Raw genomic sequence first — 16,606 nt, 5'->3', positions numbered from 1 at the left:
TTTGTTAAAAACCTAAGCTGTAACATGCAGGACCCATGCTTTTGATTAATCTATTTCTCAAGATAACCTTTTCATTTCGAATAGCATTTTTTCTAACATATAGTACATACTTCTAATCTTCAATCCCCCACCAGTGTGTTCAAGTGGCTACTGAATATTATAAATGAGTTGGACATCTTTACATTAGAACCCAAGCCTTTAATCTCTCTTCAAACTCATTATATCCTTTATTTAGAGAATGATATATATATATAGGAATTAAACTCAGCCACCTTTTAAAAATCTCTTACCCTTAAGAATGTGGTGTACATTTTTATTTAGTTTGGCCTGGTTAACATTTAGTAGTAACAAATTTACTTTATTAATTTACCCTTAATATATAATTTTGGGGTCACTAAAAATGAGCGCTTTTATTTCTTTCATGTATTGGCATACATAAAGGAAAAATATTTTTCCTAACTTTCTCAAAATCTCAAATGTTAAGGCTGAGATTTGAACTTATAAAGTCTGGATCCAGGCTCTCTTTTATCATTTAGTGTATCCCACTGGCTTTCCTGTAAGGAGTAGTGGGTAGCACTTGCTTACTGTCACTATGTGACAGTCCCTGAACTATGTGCCAAACAAATTCTTTGCTGTATAACTTAACATCCACCCTATAGATTTAAGTTACTGTTAACACATAGCAGTACAATTTTAATAGCAGTCCTACTTAGAAGTTGCAATTACACAGATAAAAGTTGTAATTTACATTCCAGATGCAATATTCTCAACAACCAGTGGTACTGGCACTTAAGAAGCCATAATATTTTAAAAAAATAAAATAAAATTTCCTCTCTGATCAGAGAATAATGACTTTGTAAAATATGAAAACCAATGTCTATGTGTCAGGAAAATTTCTATCGCTTAAGTGTTTTATTATGTGGGAAGAAAATCTGAATTAAACTTTGGCTCTTCTCATTCTATCTTTCTAATGTTGTCTAATACCAAATTATTTATAACTTTGTACATTCTCAGCTTCATTCTGAATTATGTGACCTTCCTTTTGATAGATCTAAATTAAATAAGTTAAACAGGTGTAGCTCTATTTTTTTTTTCTTCTCAACATTATTTTCATTCTAAAGTGTCAAAGATCATTTCTAAGGGATTTGGCTGTTATTGAGTGAAACATTCTTCTGAATTAGAGGACATCAACGAAGGCTTTTAAGTGGTTCCCTCAATTTATTCTTTTAAATGCTATTACTCCTCCCCAAATCCAAACCATGAAAAATAAATTATAGTGTGTGCATCACCTTAGAAGTACATTTTATTTGAGTAATACTCATTCATTTTAGATAACATATGCCATCTTCTTTTTAAAATGCTTTCAAGCACATTTGAAAAGGTTACAAAAATATACGTAATCACCATTTTTCTCTCTGTTTCATTTTGTTACTTATAATCAATAAATACACATGTTCACTTTTTGCTACATACCAATGTTTTAACAATAAGAGCTGTTATTTTGTTACTTCAAAAATACATGCTTTATTGGGAGAATGGAAAAGTAAAGGCATGTTTTCAACTTTTTTTCTTACTGTCTGCTAAGAAATTTTATTGAATCAATAATTATCTTAATATTTACAGGAATGTACTTTATTGGAGTTAAATTACAGACAAGTACTAAAAAACAAGTTTGAGGGAGATCCAAGATGGCAGCGAGTAGCGTGGACTGTTTTTAGAAGCTCCAGTAAACGACTCAGGGAATTGCACTATATTCTTAACCAGGAACACCAAGCTCCCCACCCCCACTATGGCAGGAGTACTCCACAGTTTGAAAGGACCAAAATACAGAACACCTGTGCACCCCTGAACATGGGACGAGTGTGGATGTTCTCAGACCAGAGTGGCAGCGGTGGCTGAGGCTTGCAGCTGGGAACCCTCCAGCAAAGGCAATTGGTGAGGTGACTAGTGGGAGTTGCTGTGGGAGATGGGACTCAGTCCAAGATTTGGGCCCCGTGACCCAAGCTCAACTCAGCACTCAGCTCCTGCCCTGAAACCCAAACTGGACTTAGTGTGCAGTTCCGCCCCTGAGACCATAGCTAAGCTCGGCATGTGGTTTGGGCCCAGAGTCCCTGGCTGAGCTTGGAGGGCAGTTTGGGCACAGAGTGCCTAGCTGAGCTTGATGTGTGGTCCCAGCCCTGACACTCTGGCTGGACTCAGTGCATGGTTTGGGCCCCGAGACCCTAGCTGAACGTCGTGGCCAATTTGGGCCAGGAGAACCTAGCTGAACTCGGTGAGCAATTTGTGCCCAGAGTCCCTGGCTGAACTCTGCTGGGAGTTTGGGTCCAGAGACTCTAGCTGAACTCAGCAAGCTCATTGTGCAGTTTGGGCCTGAGACTCAGCACTAACTGGACTAAGTGCATGGATTAGGTCCCTAGACCCATTTGGGTCCATAGATGTGATCTGGACTCAGAGTGCATGCGGTTTGGGCCCCATGACACTAACTTGGACTCTGCAAGTAGTCTGAGTCCCGAAAGGCTACCAGGAACCACAGACCAGCAGAGCATCAAAGCTCCAGGACTAAGGAAATCTCAGGAAGACAGGGAATTAAGTGACCATCAGACCCCCTCTGCCTGACCTGCTTCAGTCCCTAGAGAGCTACAGTGCCACAAGGGGACCCAGAAGGCTGTGGACACTTTGGCCTGACACAGCGAACATTCTGAGACCCAGGACAATTACAGGACCTGCAGTATAGAGGGGCTGGGGATCACTGGCTGTGAGAAACCCAAACTACAGGGTTGGCCTCCTGCCAACCAGACCAGTGAAGAATCACAACTTCCGGCCTAGGGAAATCATGAGAAAAATGGATGAATCTATCCTCAGACTCCCTCCACCCAATGCCAGAAGCTACCTCCCAAAAACAGATGGCAAGATGACTAAAGGACAGTGTAAAATCATATGCAAAAAAATGAAAAACAAAAACCCAAAACAATATGGCATCTCCAGACACCAGCTATCCCAGAGAACACAACCCAGAGAACTCAAACACAATGGAAAAATAATGTCAAATGCTTAGTAATGAGGATGATAATAAAGGAAATAAATTAAAATTGTAATGAAATGCAGGAATACACAGCCAAGCAGGTGGAAGACATAAAAGAGACTTATAGAGAGGCACTGGAAAAAATTCAGGAAAATACAAACAGCCAGATGAAGGAAATCAATAAAACTGTTAAAACTCTGAAGGACTATAAAAAGGCAATGGAAGAAACTCAGGAATATACAAACAATCTGATGAAAGAAATCAATAGAACAGTTCAAGATCTGAAGATGAAAATAGATTCAATGATAAACACACAGACAGAAGAAAAATGGGAACATGAAAGCTCAGAATGGAAGGCAAGCAACACAGAGGCGAGCCTGTCTAACAGAATCCGAAATGGAGGAACAAATCTCAGGTCTAGAAGATATAATGATAGATCTTGAAGCAACCATTAAAGAAAATGATAAATCTGGAAAAATCGTGTCTCAAAACATCCAAGAAATCAAGGAATCCATGGAAAGAAGAAATCTGAGGATAATAAACATTGAGGAAAGAGAAGATGCCAGACACCAAGGCCCAGAATATATTCTCAACAAAAATCATAGAAGATAAGTTTCCCAATCTAAAGAAAGAGATGCCTATAAATATACAAAAGGCCTACAGAACACCAAATAGAAAAGACCAGAAAAGAAAAACTTCCCAACATATAATAATCAAAACACAAAATATACAGAACAAAAAAAAATATTAAAAGCTGCAGGAGAAAAGGGCCAAATAACATTTAATGGCAAACCTATCAGAATTACACCCAACTTAGCAGAGACCCTAAAAGCCAGAAGGGTCTGGGCAGAGATCCTGAAAATCCTAAGAGACCACAGATGCCAAGCCACACTACTTAGCCCAGCAAAACTATCAATAACCATTGAGAGAGAAAACAAAATATTCCATGACAAAAACAAATTCAAACATTACCTATCCACAAATCCAGCTTTACAGAAGGTACTAGAAGGAAAACTCCACCCCAAAGTGACAAGCTACAACTCAATCTACACAGGAAATAGATAACTACACCATCACAAAAATACAACCACACAAATGCTTGACTGGAACCAACATCAAAATAAGACTCTTAACAGTCACTAATCATTAATATCTCTCAACATCAATGGTCTCAATTCTCCAGTAAAAAGACACAGACTAACTGAATGGATGCATAAACAAGATCCAACATTCTTCTGTATTCAAGAAACATATCTCACACATAAAGATAAACATTACATCAGGGTAACAGGCTGGAAAAAATATTCAAAGCAAATGGTCACGAGAAGCAAGCAGGCATAGCCATTTTAATATCTAACAAAAGAGACTTTCAACCAAAATTAATCAAAAGGGATGAGGAAAGACACTTCATTCTCATCAAAAGTAAAGTCAACCAAAATCACATCACAATTCTGAACATCTATGTTTCCAATACAAGGGCACCCATATTTGTAAACGATCTATTAATGAAGCTTAAACCACACATCGATCCCCACACAATAATTGTGGGAGATTTTAACACCCCACTCTCACTGAAGGATAGGTCATTGAATCAGAAACTAAGCCAAGAAATAACATCATTAACCAATGCCATGAATCAAATGGATCTAACAGATATCTACAGAATCTTTCACCCAAACAAAAAAGGAATATACCTTCTTTTCTGCACCCCAGGGGACCTTCTCCAAAATTGATTACATAGTAGGACACAAAGCAAGCTCAACAGATACAAGAGGATTGAAATAATACCTTTATTATATCAGATCACCATGGTCTTAGGATGCACTTCAACAACAACTGAAATAACAAAAAAGCTACATGTACATGGAAACTAAACAATTCTCTACTTAGTGACACCTAGGTCAGGAAAGAAATAAAAAAAAAAGATATTAAGGGTTTCCTGAAATTTAATGAAAATGAAGGAACAACAGATCCAAATTTGTGGGATACATTGAAAGCAGAGTTAAGAGGAAAATTCATAGCATAACAGCCCAAGCCTTAAGGTCAAATATTAATAAATGGGACTTCATGAGGCTGAGAAGCTTCTGTAAATCAGGAGAAACTGTCAACAGAACAAAGCAACAGCCTACAGACTGTGAAAAGATCTTCACCAACCCTCACATCTGACAAAGGTCTAATATCCAAAATATATAAACAACTCAAGAAATTAAACACCACCAAACCAAATAACCTAATTGAGAAATGGGGCTCAGAACTAAACAGAGAATTCTCAACAGAGGAATATCAAATGGCTGAGAAACACTTAAAGAAATGCTCAACCTCCTTAGTCATCAGGGGAATGCAAATCAAAACAACTCTGAGATTCCATCTTACACCCATCAGAACCAATAAGATCAAAAACTCAAGTGACACTACATTTTGGCAAGGATGTGGAGAGAGAGGAACACTCCTTCATTGCTGGTGGGAATGCAAACTAGTACAGCCACTTTGGAAATCTATCTGGCGCTATCTCAGAAAACTGAGAATAGGGCTTCCTCAAGATCCAGCTATTCCACTCCTTGGAATATACCCAGAAGATGCTCCAGCACACAACAAGAAAATTTGCTCAACCATGTTCATTGCAGCCTTATTCATGATAGCCAGATCATGGAAACAGCCTAAGTGTCCATCAGTAGAAGAATGGATAAAGAAACTGTGGTACATTTATGCTATGGAATACTACTCAGCTGTTAAAAACAAGGAATTCCAGAAATTTGTGAACAAATGGATTGAAGTAGAAATGATCATAATGAGTGAGTTAACCCAGAAGCAGAAAGAGTCAAATGTTATATACTCATTTATATCTGGACACTAGCCCAAGGGTCATATCCCATGAAAGTCTTCACTAATCAGGAAAGTAGGACAGGGGGAGGACATCCTATTGTGACTCTAGGTGTGAGAACCATGGGAGAATGGGAAAATAGAAGGAATCCAGAGGGTACTAGAAACCTACAAGAAGAACATTAAGATGGGCAGATCAGGGCCCAGGGGTCCTGCTCAAACTATGGCACCAGCCAAGGACAATACGTGCACTACTTTTGAACCCCTACCCAGATCTACCCAATGGACAGGACATTCTCTAAAGCTGAATGGAGAGCGGAGTCTGACTTTCACATGAACTCTGGTGCCCCATATTTGACCATGTCCCCTGGATGGGGAGGCCTGTGGCATTCAGAGGAAGGATAGCAGGCTACCAAGAAGACACTTGATACCCTATGAGCACATCCAGGGGGGAGGAAGTCCCCCTCAGTCACAGATATAGGGGATGGGGGAAAGGGGAACATGAGAGGGAGGGTGGAATGGGAAGATAGAAATGATGGGATAACAATTTAGATGTAATATGAATAAATTAATAAAATATATTTTTAAAAGTATGAAATTTCCTTCCAGTACGATACCAAAGTATCATGTCTTCTAAGATAACTTCACTGGATTTCAAAAACACTTAAAACTCAGTTTATAATTGGAATATAAATATTTGGTCACATTCACAATTTAACGAGGAAGTAGCCTGAATTTTGTATATAAGAGATTATTCATTTTATTTTGAAAGGATGCCTAGGAGGAACAGAAATGAAGGTATTAACATTCCACATCCAAATGATTACATAGATAATTGACTAGTTGTTTCTGACACAGAGAAAACTATAGTGACACACACAGAGCAGCTACCTTACTGTTGAATTTATGGTGCTGTTGATGGAGAATATTCACAAACAATCCTGTGAAAAGTGTCCAGATCTCTTTATTTGCAAAGAAGAAAGTGGGCTTATAGACACTATTCTCTTCTAAGTAATCTTATTAATTTCTTACCTTTGAAAGAGCATCTTTTCCTATTTTCATGAGGTGCTCTCTCTCTCTCTCTCTCTCTCTCTCTCTCTCTCTCTCTCTCTCTCTCTCTCTCTCTCTCTGTGTGTGTGTGTGTGTGTGTGTGTGTGTGTGTGTGTGTGTGATTAGTTAAATAAAGTAATGTAAGGATTAATTTACAATCTCTCCACTAGGTCAGAAAATCTTCTTTTGTGTCCTTTCTAGGAATACTGCAGCCAGATTCTGAGCTCCAGTCTTTCAGGGAATTAGTAGTCAGCCTTGAGACTATATCTATACAAACAAGAAAAATGGACACAAGTAGGTTCAATATTTTGTACATGCACATACATAGCTCTCTCCTGCACCTTCTCTCTCTCCCAATTCCCTTTCCTTTTGTTGAGAAATTTGACTTCTCTGATAAGAGATACCATCCAAACATCTTGGTCTATGTGATTCAGCTGGAATACAGACACACCTTTAGCATGTAATTTTAATCCAAAAGAATGATGTCCAATGGAGGAGCAGGCATAGTGATGAATCAGAGAAATATTTGACAGAATGAGTCAGAGATGGGATGCTCTCAATTCCCACTAGAACAGACAGGAAGACAGGCCACTTAAAATCAGTGCAGGGAGGGAGGGAGTGTTGAGTTTGGTGGAGCTTACTTGAATGTAGTTCAGTTCAGTTGGATTGAAGAAGTTCCTTTAAGTTTGTGCAGTCCCTGTAGTTCAGTTCATGGAGTTCTGAGGTAGTTTTTCCAAGCAGAGCAATTCAGCCAGAAGCCAGGAGAAGCTAATTAGAATCAGTCAGCTTGGAGAGGAATCTGAGTCATCCAGCCAGCCAGAATTTAGAAAGAACTAGAAAGTGATAGTTCATTCAGCAAGGAGTTTCAGAGGTTAAAAACATTCTAGGCCTATTTTAGCAGATGGAGGCTGGAAATTGAAGCCTTCAAAGTCTTGGTTTACAGAAGATCAGAAATTTCTAGGCATAGGCTTAGGGATAGTTAGGAAGCAGAGCTCTGTACTCAGCCCAAGCCATGTATTCCCATAGCTTGTATACGGTCTCCTCAACTCATTAGAGAAAAATAAAAACAAATCTCCATCTCCCTCTCTCTCAATCTTTCACTTTGCTTCTCTCTTTCTTTCTCTCTCCTACTCACTCTTTCTGTACATCACTCATTGTTCTCTCACTCTCTGTGTGTATAAAGAAAAAGAGGCTGTCAATTTGAGATGAGAGTGTATAGGACAGGATCAAGAAAGGATTATCTGGGAAATGCTGGATAGAGGCAAGAAAAGAGGAAGTGGTGCAGCAGTATTTCAATTAAAAAATTTAAAAAATAAAATAAAGAAAGAAGAATCATTCAATCTATTTTTGACACTTTTTTGCATTATAATTTTTTTATTAATTCATTCATATTACATGTCATTTTGACACTTATATAGTTCCTCTTATCCTGAGTACTTACCAAATATAAACTAATGTATTAAGTGAAAGGAACTTGTGGGTTAAGGAACATTTATAAACAACTGACTGACATTGGCAAACAAAAGAAAACAAAACAAAAATCTGTCTTATGAGACACTTTTTAATTGTAACAGCATTATGTAAGACATAAAGTCCATAGGAATGGAATAAATCATGCTGTATTAATAATCCATTCATTATCTAAAACTATGTCTGAAGTAACCTGTCCCATTACCAATTTCCCCTCACCCAAAAACTTAATTCATTAGATAAGAGATATAGGAAGTTCAGTGGAAAAAACAGAGTGAATTGTTTTTTGTGTTTTTTTACAGTTTTTTTAACACATAAATACAATATGCTACATACAACAACAAGAAATACAAAGCAATCACGAATTATACAAATATTACATTCATAGTGATTTGGATATTTGTATTTGGCAAACTTGAAGTAAACATCTTTTCGAGCTTGGTGAGTCTAAGATTCTGAATGTAAATAAATATCTATCATATCTCATCTCTACCAACTTGAAACATCTACCTAGGCCTAAAAATAACTTACCCCCTAAACAACTGAGGTTAATTGTAAAACTAGACTGTCTGTACTTCTGCTTTAATCAGAGTGTCTTGTTTTTAGAGGGGTGATGGGGAAGAAGAAAAACAAGGTCAAAATGTGTTGTAATAAGTCCCTTTTGCCTTACTAAGAATTGTATTCTCAACATTTTTCAGAATACACACAATAAACACAGATAACATAGGAATGTTATCAAGGTTGTTAAGTTCAGAACATAAGTTAGGTAAGCCCTAATAACCTACAGTAATAGTAGCAATATTTGTCCATTAAGAGAAAACAGGAAGAGAACAAAACCTTGCCTGCGGGCGAGACTTAGATGGGGTCAATCTCCTAGCCAAGAGACCAGCCTTAAGAAAGCTGGCTCACCTTCAGGCACCTTAAACAGACAGGAAAGTAAGTCAGATAGTCTTTACTTTTACCTAGATACGATTCCTTCCCAGAAATCGCTCCCATTAGCTAGTTCAGTACCTTATAGGCTGCATATGTCAGTTTGCTTTTCTGAATCACTAAAGTAAAAGCACACCATCTCCCTTTCGTCTTTCTATTTCTCTGTGACTATGTTTTCTCCTAACAGGTTGGGTTTCCCCAACATTTTGTGTTTCTTTCTTCTTTCTCCAAAGACTCCACCTCTGTCATATGGCTGCCTGTCTGACTCCTGTGCTACATTTCGTGACATGGCCGTTTCTTTTCTTCCTCTCCTTCTTTCTCCTACTGGCAGCTTCTGAGGTTTTCAGCCTCCCTAACAGGAGGCTTTTTCTTTTAAAGACTAATAAAATAGTCCCTGAGCTTCCATTTGAGTTAATTCTTAAATTCTTCTATTAAGGAGACTAAGATCCCAGAAAAAGAACCCTGAATTCCCATCTCTCAATAAGCTTAGTCCCTTGTCTTTCAGTTGGCTAAATAGTCAAAGTATAATGAAAAGCAGAAAAAGGAAGTTTATTTAATGTCACCACATCAGTAAGATGAATAAACAAACTGACTCAGTAAATCCCAGTATTAGTTCTCTAGGTACAAAACTGATGAAAGTCATTTAGGAAAAGGGATGCACTTGCTATTTTATACAATATGGGCTGGGTAGCCCAACTATGGCAGGGCATACTAGAGAGACCCAATACCCAGTGGCTTCTCCGATCATTGCACTTAATGTGTCAACACTCCCAATCTGGTACTGAAGGACTGAATGATTCTTGAAGATCCATTGGTATTTATTTCACACTGGATAGCTGAGGATTCTGGTTCTGGTGTCTGAAGGAGGATGACATCAGCAGTAGAAGCAGGGTGAACACACTCATCTCCCCTTCTTGAATAGCTCACAAGCAAAGATCATACCTCTGAGAGAGGGGTCACACAGTCTGGAAGAATGCCTTCCTCTCTGGTGTGTGAGAGACCTTCACACACTAATCCAGATAATGGTCTCTTAGTTAACAGCAGATATACTTCAATTATTAACCAAATCAACGATACAATTACCTATCACAACTCCATCCCTTATCAACCTGATATTCAGAAATATTTTATATTGTAATTAATTTCCAAATGAAGATAGCAACAAAGACATAAGTCTGCCTAATAAAACTAGCCCATACAACCAAAATATACTATTCTTGAACTAGCATAGAAGGAAAGTTTTTAAAATAATTCTTTGTCTTTTAATACCCATAACTTAAGCATAATATAGATTTTACAGTGTATATTAGTTCAATAAATGTCATACTACATGGTAAAGATTTAGAAGAAATAATTCATGAATAACTGCTTATTTTACATGAATATACATGAAACATATTTTTAACAAAATAGGACAGAAACACCCATAGAGATTACACTTAATTTTAAAACTGTGTACATGGACCAAACTGATATTAAAACTACATTATTTAATTACTCCTTTCATATTCTGCCTACCTCAACAGAAGGATTAGTTAGAAACAAAGATTCTAATCCAGTATAGCATCTTATTGAGGGAATAGGAAACAAGGATTTTGCTTAAAGATCACTAAGGGTTATTGTGAATTGTACCATTTAATTTGCACACTCTTTATTTCTAGACTTATACATCCTAACCACAACAAAAGCAACATCGTGCTTTGGGTCTGACTCAGAGCATAGGCAGCCTTTGAATACAGACAGAGTCAGCCTTAACAATAGAATAACCTAGAGTGGATTGTGAAGTAGCCACATTGCATATGAGGTGCTTATTCTTAATAAACCAATAACTATGATATTTGTAAGAGGAAACATACACAGATCAAGTGGACTTCTCATATAGTTTCAGCCCTCAGTGTCTCAACAACAACAACAAACATACCACCAGAGTAGAGATTATCTCTATTTTCATTAAGTTCTTACAATAAACACCCCAAAAGACCACTGGGCCAAAGGGAGGACCATAAGTGCATCTCCTTAGAATCACTTTGCTTCCTCCAGGATAGTTCCATTAATGCAATCCATTTAATTTAATATGTTTAAAAGAAACATGAAATTTCCAGCATCATTGTGTAACATTCAATAAGTTATTAGGAAGTGTGAGATTTTTCATGAGAAAACCTTATATGCATACATAAAACCTGCCCAGTGCTTAAGTGTCTTCTTGAAAAAATATGTGATTACAGCTTTAAAATATATTCCCAATTTCCTAAGCTTCCAAGATGAAAGTGTGCACTTACCATTGCCGAACAAGAAAAAGATGGGGTGGGGAAATATTAATAATATCTAAGCATGTCCTTAAGTTACCCTCTGAACACCTCTACCAGAAATAAGAATTTGGCCAAAATAAATTTAAAATTTAGACTTTTTTCCCAGGCAGTATGTGTAAGCTTTAATTAATCAATGTAATTGCTTCACTAATTTGTAATAAATAAAAGAGTAAAACCCAATGGAAACATAGCATGTGTTCACCATGGGAGAAACCATTATTTAAAATTAATATATGAAAGAACCTTTAGAAATAGCAATCTGATTTTGGAAACATGATGCAGCCATCAATATCAAATGCTTTTTAACTATTTGTGAACAGTAGGTGGTCCACAGTTGAACGTGGAACAAATCAACAGAATAAATCAACCAGAGAAGTCATCCATTAAAGCATTTGCTTATAGTTGAAGTAAAATTAAAACTAAAACGATATTATCGAGGAGTCACGGGCACCTGGCATAGAATTCAAAATCTGGATGAGCTATAGTGTTCAATTTCCTCATTACTCAAAGGATAAAATGAACTGTAATGGCAGTCCCACGGTGATTCTGAAGTCTAAGTTAGAATATAATTACATCAAGAGATGTTGCTTACCCCTGCAGACTGGATAATATTGACCAAACGGGCATCTGTCAAGTCCCATCGTATAATACAGAAGTATTTTAGTATCAAACATAGCAGAGTTCTTTGTCATCTTTTAACCTTAAGTTTTAATAAGAGACATTAAAAGATAACATCAGTACAGAATTCTCATACGTTTTCAGAAGAATGATGATACTTTGTTGGTTTTGAATTACCTATTTGGCTATGGCTTGCTTAGCCCCTGTAGAATGTATCTCTGTTATCTGCAATTCAGACATTCTTGACTAATTTGTGCAGCTGAATTTTGTCAATATTTTGAGAACAATATTTTTAAATAATTGCCAAAATAATAACTTTAAATATCTAAAACAAAATGCGTGATTACCAAGGAAGCAAGTGGGGCAATTACTAATGCACGTGACATTGTAATTTTATCAAAGTGGTACATGTTTCTCTTTATTAGTGTTCCGTGGTAGATAAACAACACTGCAACATGCGGACAGAGATTGAGCATGTGTCATGTTCTGTGTTCAATCCACACCAGAAGAAAAAACAACTCAAAGGTTTTAAATACTAGTGGTACAAACAGTTTCTAAAAAACTGTAAAGTGTGTGAAAATATCTACGTTTGATAGAGTTGCAGACACAGCTGTGTTAGGGACCGTAAGACAAAGCCCAGAGGCGCAGCTTCACGCCTAACAACTGAGAACTTGTTACTAGGGACCTGCACTTGGGTTAAATAGGATTCTTGCCAGGGACACAGAAAAAAATCTAACATGAAGCAGCTTGAAGCAGAATTGTCACTTAGGAAGATATTTAACATAGATTTCAGCCTGAGACTAATACTCCTTTTTAGAAAAATATAATAGCACCTACAAGATTAGGTGTGGGCTTTTAGGAGTCTTGATTGAGCCATGTGGTTTTGATGGCTTCTGAGCTATCAAAGATTCGGTAAATATACCTTTGTTTTGGTGAAAGAGATGCAATCCTAGCTCCTGATATACATGAATAGGATTATGACAAATAAGACCCAATTTTATAGAAGTTTTGGAAGAAGTTAAGATCATTATACTGTAAACAAAATTTAATCATTACTTATAAAATTTAAGCAAATATATGAGAAAGGAATAAGTCTATTTTGACCCACAAGTTAATGTGTTTCATTATTACTTTAATACTGTTGTTTGTAAGCTTCTTTCTAGAAAAAAAAAAAACATTGTCTGTAGGGACCCTTTCCGGGAAATGCTGGTAAATCTGTTGGAATTCCTCACTGTTAGCTATCAATAACCAAATTAGCTATTAATAACTAGGTTATTTCTCATTCCCATGTCCCCCTAATTTTCCTTGTGTATTTATCCTTCTTCAAATCAATTATTATTTTTACCTTTATCCATAATTGAAAGCAATAATTTTCATTAGTAATGGCAAAATGGTATATTCATATATTTTAGTCCAAAAATCATATACTAGCTAAAATCTAACCTCATCTATCTCAAAGGTCTTTATTGTTTCAAAACTTCAATTTTCTCCTTCCTTGTGCATTACAGAACTCTGTCTCTTCCATCCTTTCTTGAGGAGTCAATTCTCCTGACTCATGAGATTCCTTCTCCAATTCAGTTTCTAGACAATCACTGAATATAGCATCTTTAAACAATTGATTTGTTTCACAGCATCACAGCAATTGGCTGCCAGCCTTCTTAATAACGCAGGTTGTGGAAAACACGTTTCTGCCTTTATACAAATAGCAGCTTTGACAATTCAAACTTGAAATACAACTACACGATAATAGCAGCAGGCACTAACATGCTGAGCTTTAAGGGGCTACAGTGGTTTGTCATAACTGCCTGAATACCTCATGTGAGACTCAGTAGGAAGCTTTGCATGTTGATCTTTTAAGATCTCTGTTTCCTAACTAGGTCAAAGAAGGCTAAGGCAACTATATAACACAAACCTCCACGCCAGGCACATGGATTGCAAAGTACCACTCGATCTTCTCAGAAACTTAGACTATTATATGTAAGTGAAAATGATCCCATTTGATGAGCTAATTGCCATCATTTTTTCAGTCCCTCTGTTATAGATTTTTTGATGTTAAATATTGTAGCTTATTATTGGCTCCTTTTAATTGTGTAGCTTATTCACTGAGAACTTGAATGGCACCATAGAATATAAATAAAATTATCCTGACAAACAAAACTGTAGGTGGTGTTTAAATTTGTTTTTCTTGTCTCTACATGAAACCATAAGAGCATTTAATTTATTTTTTCTCTTTTGTTCACTTTCCTTTTCCCCTGTGACACTCAATCCAGCAAACACCTGCAATTAACTCATGTTGTTCAAGAAATGTAGCCTCCTTTCCTCAATTATGTCATTTTAAGGTAACAGATATTGCATGTTATATCCTTCAAATATGAACGGAAGACTTTAGCCAGATTTATTTTTCAAGAATCTTCTTTAGAGTGAAAGTCTCTTTCAGGAAATACATATCATGTAACTCTGTTAACAATGTCGTTTTAAAATTATATACACGAGGTTGTCTCAACAGTAACCATAGAAACAATTACAATCCAGCAACACTTTTACGATTTGCACTGCCTCCTCTGTGCCTGTGCAGAGGGACACAGATACAGAGATTAAAAATAGAAAGTGCCACTCAAAACTCTCATCTCTGCATAGGAAAACTTAGTGGAAATAACTGCCTCTGTGTCTATTATTCATTTGATCATTATGTAGATTTTGAGTATTTCTCAGCCATTCTGGAGGTGCTATTATGGTCTTGCATTTTACAGATGATACAAATGGGTTTTTAGTGACTAAATGTTTTGTCTGGATCTGTGGAGCTATCAAACAGTGCAATCAAGACACAAACTACCAATTCTTAGAGTCACCACTCTCTGCTCCAAAGTGAAATGAATCTTATAGAGGCAGAATCATGCTTCACCATGTAAGAGTTTAGGAATTTTGGTGTTAGTAACTTAAGAAAAAGTACCTTGAGCAAACACATTCTTACAGTATACTAACTGATTGTGGATAAAATGCACTATCTGAAGAATCTTTATTCTATATTTGTTTTTTAAATCATGCCATTTACACTTTCTTCTATTTTAAAAGAAATGTGCTAACCATTTTCACAATAAAGACTTATATCCAGGAAAAGGAACAGTAAAGCACGAAAGTGAATAGTTTGATTGAGCTGTGTGTGTTTTTCTAAGACCACAGCACCTGATGCTTCAGACAGGTTATTTATGGGCACTGCATAATTATTACAATGCAAAGTCTATGATTGTGCTGAAGGTATAATCATTTCTCTGTAAGAAAAAAAATTATACCAATCAAAGTATGAGGGACAGTTAATTTACCAATAACTGTGAACAAATGGGGTAAGTTGTTCTAGAAAGGGGACATAATACATAACAAAAACCAGGATAGGAAGAAGCTGGTGACAAGTAGAAGAGAGTTGGTCTCAGTAGTTTTAACAGGGTGCTAACAACTTACCTACCACAGTTTTCACAAACTGGAACACACAGAGAGGTAGCCACACATCTTATGAAAGAGAAGGGGGTTATTAAGTGTTCAGTGTTGGAGGATGAAATACCAAAGTTAGTCAGCTGCAGCTGTTTGAGCTGAGAGGCAAGATCAATCCAGAAACATGTGCCAATGAGATCATGATAAGGAAGAACATTCCTTTATAATAAGAACTTGCTCCCAGGAGGCTGACAGTGGTCCCTTCAATGGACAGTACCCACAAAAAGTTAACTACTGTATGCCTGGCCGACCCTATTAAAGCTTCCACACAAATCTCATAGCAGAGGAACTATGTAGGGGGGGAGACATACAGAAATTATGCTCATACCATTTTGCTAAGGTAAAAAGGAAAAGAATTCACTGCATTGAAAATGACACAGCTGCTTACTTGAGATAATTCAATGCAACCAATTTAAAAATCAATTTGTATATTTTAGCTCCAGAATATTTCTACTCACTTTAGCTTAACACATTTCCTTTTAGACTTACTGACAAACTTAATGTTCTAGAGAAAAAACTGTTATGAAAGGAATATGAAAAAGCAAACCATATCAAGGTATGTGAAACTGATATTGTAGTTCATATATCACAATGTTAGGAAATAACTAAATTTTAATTCTCTCATTTTTTTGTCACAGTTCTCTCACATTTAATGAGTGTGTGGGAAGCTTAGGGCAGCACAGTTGATAACAACAGCCAGATATGTCTACGGCTTATAAGGAAAGGGATAGAAAAATGCAATAATTCTTCTTAGACTCAGACTAGATTATGAGTAGAGACCATGATCTAGTTACTGAGCACGACTTTAATAATTAACCCAATATTTGAAACTTACCAGGGTCTATGCTGATGCCAAATACACACAAGAACAACTGAGATCAGACACGAGTCTCTCTGAAGT

This window comes from Acomys minous (assembly GCF_964271855.1).
Source record: "Acomys minous genome assembly, chromosome: 11".
In the NCBI taxonomy this organism is placed as follows: domain Eukaryota; kingdom Metazoa; phylum Chordata; class Mammalia; order Rodentia; family Muridae; genus Acomys; species Acomys minous.
This window is presented reverse-complemented; position numbering follows the sequence as displayed.